Genomic DNA, 10,696 nt, shown 5'->3' on the forward strand with positions numbered 1-10,696 from the left:
CTTAACTGCGTAAACGTGTATATATTACTCCTCCCCCCCCCCTTCCCTACACACACACACCCAACGTATCACGTCCGGTTTCACTATATGCTGCTTCAATCACGGTTGTCCGGTTCATTTTTTACGTTGAATTATTTTCCTTTCTTGCATGCACTGTATTTATTGAAGCCGCTCCTGCAAGACAGGGAAGCAAACATTGCAAAAAAATCGAGCATTTCAAAGCAACTTAACCAGCAGGAACAGTAAAGCTCTATTTTGCATCACACCTTCCTTTTGTGCAATCCCTACCTTCATTTTTGTGTGAATATCCAATGGGTGAGTACTTGGAGCGTCCGTCGCTGTACAACTGTTGCTAGCTTTGACATGCAACAATAATTCTGAAAGAAATGATTCTGTATTAAAACTTCCCCCAAGTTAGATCCGCGTGGGCACTTTTTCTTTTCCATGGCATTTATTCGTTGTACAGTGATTGACATATTTTTGAAGTGATTTAATTTGTCAGAAAAAATCGTTTGGCTTATTCTCATTTGCTTCTTCTGTAGTCGGCGTGTTTACGTTACTTTGCAGCAGCACCAATGGAGTTATTGTTGTCCCCCTTTGGAACTGGTGTAGAGCTTTAACAGAGGCGTATTCGGAAGTGTTTTTCACTTTGCACTGCCTAACGCTGGGTAAGCTTCTTGAGCAATATAGGCCATACGTATTATATTCTCGCCATGTCTGTCCCACAAGCACCTCCTAAAATCTATCTTAAACCTACAGTAAGATTTCCATTCCAGGGATGTGCGAATGCTAGAAATTTTGGAATAACGAATTGAATATCCTAATATTCGATTACTTGAACGAATATTTTGAGTATCTTCGATCTTATACAAACTGAATCGAAATTTTAGTGACCTTTTAGAACGTTTTTTCAGCAGTTGGCAAAAAGTTGGATAAAGCTCGCTGCAATATCTTGCTTCCTCTACTCTTTGAAAAACAGGGCTCACACCGACGCCGCGCGCCTCGTAACCTCTTCGGTGAAGGTTTAAATAAAGCTCTCTTTTTTTTTTTGTCCCCCTGCTAAGACGCAGCTTTCCATGCAGTGAGACGGGACTGTAGGTTATCTTTTTTATCGTCGATTGCAAGTTTTTTTTCTACACGTGTAACGTCATGCTGATAACATTAATGTATTAATTTCTTCCTGCAAACCCTTAGTGCTGTGTTCTTTCCCCAGCTGTTATGTTAACTCTGTTTTTAAATCATCAAAGCATACCACCGCCGCTAGTGCTCCAGTATTTCGCGCAATTACTCGTTTTGAACGAATATTATAAGTGAAATATTCGATTCGTCTTCAAGTCGGGTCAATGATTAGTCAACCAGTATTCGACTCAGCACTGAAACTACACTATTTGTATTCGATTTGTTTTAAAAGAAGCTACTATTCCCACAACCCAAATCTATTACTTCATGAAGGAAAGATGCTACAGCGCTTTAGTCACTGTTCTTTAACCCTTCACGTTGGCTGATTGCCAGCAGGCTTTGTCCAAGCAGAGTATTCAACTTAGACCATTATGAAACCTGCTTTTTAGTTTTTTTATATGCTGCACTGAAGAATTTCCCTGCCCCCAAAAGTTTTTGTACCGATTCTCTAGTCGCATGAAAGCCATCCTTAAAGTGGAATGGCGAATAAAAACTCGCTGGAAAAAGTGCTTTTGGGAATGTCGAACTGTTTCCATTACAATAGTTCGTACTTGTACAGGAACAATCTCTCTTGGTTATACCACACACATGTGCTTAAGAGTCACGAGACACTGGTAGCGAGAGCAACATATGTTCCGCGATTAAGACAAGTGTGAGTGTGTTCTTAAATACAAAAACAAACTGCAGCCGCGAATTCGCTGCAACATTTTTTTTACTTGTTCCTGCTTTTGTACCGTGATTATTTGTTACACATAGCATCAAGGTTTTGGACCGATATGTTGTTGTTTTTTTTTTTTTTTTTTTACTGATACCGGCTCCTAGCCCCTCCTGTCTCCACTGTGCTCCATGTGTGCATAGCGCGTATTTTGACGTTTCACAGGGTGAAAAGCCTTCGCATCTATTACATCGCATTTATATTTACCTGCTCTAATACGGTTTTCTCTTCCTGGCTTCTGCCTCCCTGTCCATCCTTGTAAATTAATGACCTTAATGTCGCTCTCTTCTGTATTTGTTGTTTGACCAGTATATCTGTGCCGATGTTTACAGTTGTGCGGCGCCATTTTATGCCATGAAAGTTGTGTCAAGTGGGTCCGTTCTTACAAAATAATATCTTCAACATCAAAGTTTACTCTTGTGTGTGAACTGCCTGCTGTGTTTGAAATTTCAGCTACCCGTACATACTGCTTGCTTACCCAAGGGTTATTTGACACGCGAGTGGTTTTATTTCTGGTTTCAATTAATACAACTCGAAATGAATACTTTTTCTGTATTGCTGAGGTGATCTCACGACAATTATTGTCAACTCAACGAGCAGTAAGAAGAAACGGTGAACTACACACTGTCTGGCTAAATTCGGCACAGTCCAGTACTGCATGCAGTACAGTGCTGCATGGTTTCTCCTTTGCTTGAACTTACAGGATGCCTCAGTTGACACCAAGCGCCAAGCGAATTCAGCATGTCTACCTCATTTCTGCATTCGGCACTCGGAGTCGTTCTGGATAGTCATGTGCGACCTTAGCACCACCTTCTGAAAATTACTCAAGTTAACAAGAAGCCCTAACTTTACGCATGCGACGTCATATCAACTAAATGCCATCTAACCTTATAAAAAATAGAAAAACGATATCTAGCTAAAACGCTCAAATAGCACAGTCATATTTTTTTTTAAATGCAGATGTCCGTACCACGTGGGGCTGAAGGGTGTCTATATTTTTTTTTCCGATTAAGTTCGTCGATAGTTCTTTGTAAAAACTTGTTTTACACGCTTATTTGCTACTTTTGGTCGAATACGCGCAACCGGAACGAATTTGTCAAAAGCATCCTTTAGCACAATCAAGGTGTGTTAACACATCTGTACTTGGGCTGGCAGCGTACTCTTAATACAGAATTACTTCGATTTTTTTTTCGCTGTATTTTACGCAGAGACCTGCTTGTATCTATGTATAAAATGTACGTAATAAAGTTGTACACGTCCATACTCGCCGCCTGGTTACCTTCGCGTAGACTATGCTACGTGCGGGTGCAGATTTGTGCCGTGTGCGTGCGCTGCAAAATAAAAATAGAAGAAAGATGTGCTCGTGCCACGGGGTAACAGTTTCAGCGCAACCTTTTAAAGAGGCCATGCTGTACAAGATTATGGCATTCGTTCACATGTTAATCGCTACGCTCATTTGAATAGAGCGTGAGGGATCATGTGTGCATTTTATAAATTGGTCGTTTGAGCTGTGACGTATAGTTGTGGTCATAGCCCACCTGTTGTGATCATGACTCATCCCACTTTCTTATACAGTGACGCAAATCTATGTCTACCAAAACCGCGCAATCTCTAAACAGAAGCGAGCATAGTGACTATAACAGCGAGCGCAGTTAACCCGGGATCTGGGCACAACGTGCCAACATAGCTGAAAAGTCCTGTAACCGGTATTTCAGGTAAAAAATATTTGGTGAAAGAATCCACCAGCTCAAAACATAGTCGATATAAATGGTTTTGCAAGGGGAATAACACTGAATGCTTAAAATATGCCCCCTAGCTAATTATTTCAGTACGTTTAAAGTAAACAGGCTCACGTGCGCGCAAGTCTTTAGGTCGCTACAGGTTTTCGAAAGTGATATGCGCGACGTCATTCATCATACTAGAGGACAGAAAGCATAGTGCATTAACCGAGCCATGAACATTTGATACAAGCTAAAGCACCGCAAGTGGTTAGTTACAGTCGTAGGTGGCGCCATCACATAGTGTAAAATTTTATAAATGACGAAGACTGAATGAATGCGCCTGTGCGCCGAGCAGAGATCCTACCAAGGACTGGAGAAATCTGCGCCATGAGAACCGAAGTCAAACTTCATCACCAATGAATACTGTTCTTACGGCGTCCCATCCCTCTTTCCGTCGTCATTGTAATCAAGGTTCCCATGATAACTCATACATTCTTGTCCGGTGACATCCCGTACCGGCTACGTCGAATCTAAGTGGTGAGGCGGTTGACTGCGTACAGCCAGGCCACGGTCATGCCGATGAGAGTGAGATACCTGTGCACAACGCAGTTACCCATCCTGTTCTCCCTGCAAAAGTGGAAAATCGGGTAGATCTTGTACAAGGTAAACCGCCTCAGCTGGGACGCGCACCCGAATGCGAGCTCGTAGACTTCCGTGTTGCGCTTCCGCGTCGCTGGACCAGAGAGCAGTCTGTCCATCATGCAAACCTGTTCGTAGAATAGCTGGCCATTACTGCCCTTAACGAACCTCAACATCGCCAACTGGTACTCGGTTGTCCCAGAGCCGCAAATGCGTCTTGAAATACATAATATTAAAGTGGTAGCGTTAAAGGCCCCGTGCACCGAAAAATGAACCTTGGCGTTGTGAGCGAAAATTCAAGAGAATGGCGCTGGCAGGCGGTGACAACTGACAAGGCTGCTTCACCTACCTGTCACGAAAGTTCTTAACGCATGAAAATTTATGGTAAATTGTGGTCGCCTTAGAGGAATGTGTACAGCAGCATAAGTTTTAGTTATCCATCCCTCTGGCGTATACACCACATGAAGAAGAAATCACGAAAACGATTGCGGAGGTTTGTCCAGGTTAAACCTGGCTACCCGTTAGCTCTGTTAAGCATGCCTACACATAATCCTGGCGTCTGCGGTGAAGCGTGGGTGCACTCGGACCGGCACGCACATCATCCAAGGCGAACCTGAGGATACTGGGGAATACTGCGCTACTTGATAGACAGAGACAAGTTAAAGACGACACCCGAATGAAGTGCCAACTTTCACCTGTCCCTGTCTATCAAGTAGCGCAGTATTTCTCAGTATGATCAACCAGCTGACCCCCGTGTTTGCATTGTTGTGAACCTGAGAAGCCAAGCGTGGGAGGAGTAGTCGTTAAAACCCCTGTCTATTCTTGTTGTATGGGGGTGATGGAGGAGAAAAACGTTTACTGTTTCAAAACGGGATAGAGGTATGCATGAGCTGGATCTTGAACATCCGGCCCTTACAAATACAAAGCAGGGTCCCTAGTACAGGACCCCAGTTGCGTAGGCCGCTGCAAGGGCGCGCCTGACCAAGGCTTTTTGGGCCTGCAGGTCATAGCAGCCGAGCAGGGTCGCCTCCCTGTCCTCTCGAGTGGGGCTGGGTTGGATGGGCAAGCCCGCACCATGAGGTAGATATCCGAAGACTTCTCCGCCCAGTACGGACAACTGCCCGTGAAGGCAGGAAAAAAATGTTTGAGTGCTGACGGGCACAGCAGAGTGCTAGTATATAGACGGAGTAGACGCCGCTCCTCTGTCATAGATAGACCTTTACTCGGACGAGGGTAAATACCATGGCAAGATTGATAATAAGGAACAATGTTTCTAAAAATATACGTGGTTTCTAATTCGAGATTTTGGTCTAGGGGGTCAAGAGAGGAAGCCCGGAAAGAGAGCGCGCGGGCGGCGGCATCGGCTGCCTCATTCCCATCGAGACCCTTATGAGCAGGAGCCCATACTAATAAGGCGAAAGCCTTTAATGGCTCATCGTTGTCATCAGCAAACGTGCCACGCTTTTGCGGCGGCTTATGCCCAATCACCACTGAATTCATTCTTAAAAATAAATTAATAAACCTTGTCTACACCCGGGGACCCCTTCATGGATCACTGCCTTGTCGTGGCGGAGGGGCTTGCGAAACTCGATGAAGTCGTGAGCTCTGCTGTGTAGGGCCACCCAAGATAGACAGGTCACGGCAGAGAGTTCTGACAAAATGTGATTCACTGGAGAAGGTAATGGCAACCCACTCCAGTATTTCCTGCCAAGAAAACCCTATGACCAGTCACAATACCATTAAATATATGGCGCCGGAAGATTGGAAGGCGTCCCACATGTTACTGGGGATGAACAAAGGGCGATTCCTAGTAGCTCCAGGACGAATGAAGCGGCTGGGCTAAAGCCAAAAGGACGCTCAGTTGTGGATGTGTCGGGAAGCGACCGGAAAGTCCGATGTTGCAAGGAGATATATCACATAGCAACATGGAATGTAAGATCTATGACGCAAGGTAAACTGGATGTCGTCAAGCGAGAAATGAACCGATTGAACATTGATATCTTGGGTATCAGCGAGCTCAAGTGGACCGGAATGGGAGAATTTAACTCCGGCGACCATTATGTCTTTTATTGTGGGCACGAATCCAAGAGAAGGAAAGGGGTCGCTCTCATAGTAAACAGAAGAATGGGTGAAGCAGTGCTAGGGTACAACCCCAAAAACGACCGAATGATTTCACCTCGGATCCAAGGTCACCCTCTCAACATAACAATTATCCAAGTCTATGCACCGACCACTACTGCTGAAGAAGCTGACGTTGAGAGATTTTATGCGAGCCTACAATGCCTTTTAGACCGCACCCCATCATCAGACGTCGTTTTTCTCGTAGGAGACTGGAATGCTAAGGTCGGGAGTGAAGAAATATCCAGAATTGTAGGCAAGTTCGGTCTTGGCGAGTCAAATGAAGCTGGACAGAGGCTAGTAGAGTTTTGTCAAGAAAACAACCTGACCATAGCGAATACTCGTTTTCAACAGCACAAGAGGCGCCTGTACACATGGACTTCACCGGACGGTCTGTACAGGAATCAGATCGATTATATTCTTTGCCGGCAGAGATGGAGAAGCGCTATACAAGCAGTAAAAACAAGGCCTGGGGCCGATTGTGGCACCGATCATCAGCTTCTTGTTGCCAAAATTAAGCTTCGATTGAGGAAAACTCAGAAAACTAGAAGGCCTTTCAGGTATGATCTGGATCAAATTCCATTAGAATATGCTGTGGAAGTGAGCAATCGATTTCAAGAATTAGATCTAGAAGACAGAGAGCCCGAAGAGATGTGGACTGATGTTCGTGATATAATACAAGAAGTTGCTACTAAGGTAGTTCCAAAGCAAAAGAAATGCAAGAAAGCAAACTGGTTATCTGAAGAGGCTTTGCAAATAGCTGAGGAAAGGAGGATGGCAAAAGTTATGGGGGAAAGGGAAAGATACAAGGTTCTCAATGCGGATTTTCAGAAAATAGCAAGGAGAGATAAGAATGCCTTCCTGAACATACAGTGCCAAGCAGTTGAGGACAACAGCCAATTAAGGAACACAAGAGCTCTGTACAAGACAATCAAAGATATCAAAGGAAGCTTCTGTGCTGAGCTGGGCGTGATAAAGGACAAACGAGGCAAGGACCTCACTGAAGCCTCAGAGATAAAGAAGAGGTGGCAGGAATACACAGAAGAACTGTACAAGAAGGATCCGAATGTGCAAACCCAACATAAGACGGTTGTTATTACTGAGCCGGGCATCCTGAAGAGTGAAGTTGAATGGGCCTTAGCCAGTCTTGCTAAGAAGAAAGCCAGCGGAAGTGATGGCATTCCAGCTGAGTTGCTTCAAAACCTCAACCATGACGCTGTTAGCATTCTGCATACATTATGTCAGAAAATTTGGACAACTCTGCAGTGGCCACAGGATTGGAGGAGGTCAGTTTACATCCCCATTCCAAAGAAAGGCAGTACCAAAGATTGTTCCAACTACCGCACGATCGCGCTTATTTCGCATGCTAGCAAGGTGATGTTGAAAATCCTCCAAGGTAGGCTGCAGCAGTATGTGGATCGGGAGCTTCCGGACGTGCAAGCTGGGTTTGGCAAGGGCAGAGGAACTAGAGACCAAATTGCCAACCTCCGCTGGATCATGGAAAAAGCAAGAGAGTTCGAGAAACCCATCTACTTCTGCTTTATTGATTATGCGAAAGCGTTTGACTGCGTAGATCACAGCAGATTGTGGCAAGCTCTCCAAGAGATGGGAGTTCCAATTCACCTCATCTGTCTCCTCAGGAACCTGAATGAAGGACAAGAGGCCACAGTCAGAACTGGGCATGGTCTTACCGATTGGTTTCCGATTGAGAAAGGAGTGAGGCAAGGCTGCATACTGTCGCCCTGTCTATTTAACCTATATGCAGAGTGCATCATGAGGAAGGCCGGTCTGGACGAGTCTTCATATGGAGTGAAGATTGCTGGAAAACGAATCAACTACCTTAGATATGCGGATGATACCACTTTAATGGCAGAAAGTGAAGTGGAAATCAAGACACTTCTGATGCGCGTACAAGAAGAGAGTGAGAAGTTTGGGCTTAAACTGAACATCAAAACGACAAAGATCATGGCGTCTTGCCCTATCAAGTCCTGGAGCATCAATGGACAAGAAGTGGAAGCTGTGACAGATTTTCTCTTCTTGGGCTCCAAGATTACCTCGGAAGGAGACTGCAGCCATGAAATTAGGAGACGCCTGCTTCTGGGAAAGAGAGCAATGGTTAGCCTTGACCGCCTAGTAAAGAGCAGAGACATAGTCTGCCAACCAAGATCCGTATAACTCGTGCTATGGTCTTTCCAGTTGTGATGTATGGATGCGAGAGTTGGACTGCGAAAAAGGCTGACCGCCGAAGAATTGACGCGTTTGAATTATGGTACTGGCGAAGACTCTTGAGAGTTCCTTGGACTGCCAGAAGATCAAATCAGTCGATATTGTCGACCATAAACCCTGACTGCTCATTGGAGGGTCAAATTCTAAAGTTAAAACACAGCTACTTTGGTCATCTGATGAGAAGAGAGGAGTCGCTGGAGAAAGATTTGATGTTGGGAAAGGTTGACGGTCGCCGGAGAAGGGGTAGGCAGCGAACGCGATGGTTAGATGGCATCCTCGAGGCACTGCCGATGAAGTTATGTGATGTTAGGAAGATAGTGAGAGACCGGAAAGCGTGGCGTGAAATGGTCCATAGGGTCACGAAGAGTCGGACACGACTGAACGACTGAACTGAACTGACACCCGGGGAATCAAACCTCCATCCCTTGGAGCCCCAGCCCAGCGGTTTACCACTGCACCTATCTGTGCTTTTTTTTTTTCTGCCTTGCTATTTATTACACGTGGTCATGTACAGAAAGGGTTATGTGCACAAACTATTTACAAGCACTCAGCCGTTGCTGAGATGCACAACAGAAAACACAACTAAAAGGCAGGCAGAGATAAGCACCGTGTGACCGGCGGAAACCAATCAGGTTGAAAGTCATTTTCATTATAAATGTCCTTCAGTTGCAGCATTATCTGCTAAAATGGAGTCTAGGTAGAACAACAGGTTCAGCGTTGCGATCCGACATGCGTGTCTTCCACAAGCTATGAAGTCCAATAAGGAAAAACATGTCATATGGTTCGCAATCAGATTGTGTAACAGCAAGATACCGCAAACTGTACGAATTTAGAACAAAGTCTTTCTTTAGAGTTCTTTGCAGCACATCCAAAAAAATGCGTCTTTGCAATTAATGAAACAGTGCTCAATTGTTTCAGGCACATCACACAGACGGCAGTTTACAGAAGATACAAAAATACTTTTTTTTCCTATCTGCGCCTATCTGCACAGTATCTGTCACAATTTCTCGCGTACACATGTACCGTGCCATAAAGGAAGGAAGGAATCTGAAACAGTAGTCACCCTCTTTACTGGAACCATCATTCACCGCCACATTCACAACAAATGCGTAGCAGAATGCGGCACTCAGGCTTTCGCCTTTCACCACTTTAGTCGCCAAGTGTCTCGTAATTTTGTTCCGGTGAGCGGGGTCACCGGTATCGGTGCAATTTGGAGCAGTCGGTAGGCTACGTATTGAGCCCAGCCTTGCTCGATGTTCCGACAGCATAGAGTGTAAGGAACTCGGAATGTCCGACGGCCCCTCGCGAGTCAGAGATAATTATTTTGGAATCAGTGTTGGTAGCAGCTAGCGCAATGGCGACCTCCTCCGCGTGGGTTATGTCACGGGCGCGAAATGTAAGCCCGTTAACAATTTTGGACTGGTGGACCACTGCGGCCGTGTACCATCTCCCATGGTGGGGCACGGAGGCGTCCACGTAATAAGTGTCGGGTTTCGACCCATACTGGCGGGCCAGGGCTTCTGCCCGCGCCAGGCGCCAGTCATTGTGGTCTTCACTTGTCATGCTTTTAGGAAAAGGGCGTACGTGGAGGGCGCATCTCCACTCGAAAGGGAGACGTACACGCTCTTTGCCCCGCCGTGGTGGTACAGTGGTAAGACGCCCGACTACTGTCCGGAATACCCGGGTTTGAACCCGACTTTGGCGGCTGCGTTTCGGTGGAGGCGAAACGAAGTGACGTCCGTGTGCTGTGCGATGTCAGCGCAAGTTAAAGATTCCCAGGTGGTCAAAATTACTCCGTAGCCCTCCAGTACGTCTCCCATTTCTCTCCTTTCACTTTAACTCCCACCTTCCTCCCTTCCCTTACGGCGTGGTTCAGGTGTCCAAAGACACGTGTGACAGATACTGCGCCTTTCCCTTCCTGTGAACCAATTAATATTATTATTACACGCTCTTCTATAAGGGTAGTATGATGGATGTGTAGCCGGGAAGGAGGCGGCGACCCAGCGGCTGGCCTCCAAGCAAGCGCCGCAGCTGCGCCTCTCCGTACCGTATCAGATGGAGTAACTTCAGCGACTGCGCCTTTCCTCCGGCGGCTCAA

The sequence above is a fragment of the Amblyomma maculatum genome, chromosome 11, assembly GCF_055883805.1.
Source record: "Amblyomma maculatum isolate TAMU_Amacu chromosome 11, ASM5588380v1, whole genome shotgun sequence".
Classification (NCBI taxonomy): Eukaryota; Metazoa; Arthropoda; class Arachnida; order Ixodida; family Ixodidae; genus Amblyomma; species Amblyomma maculatum.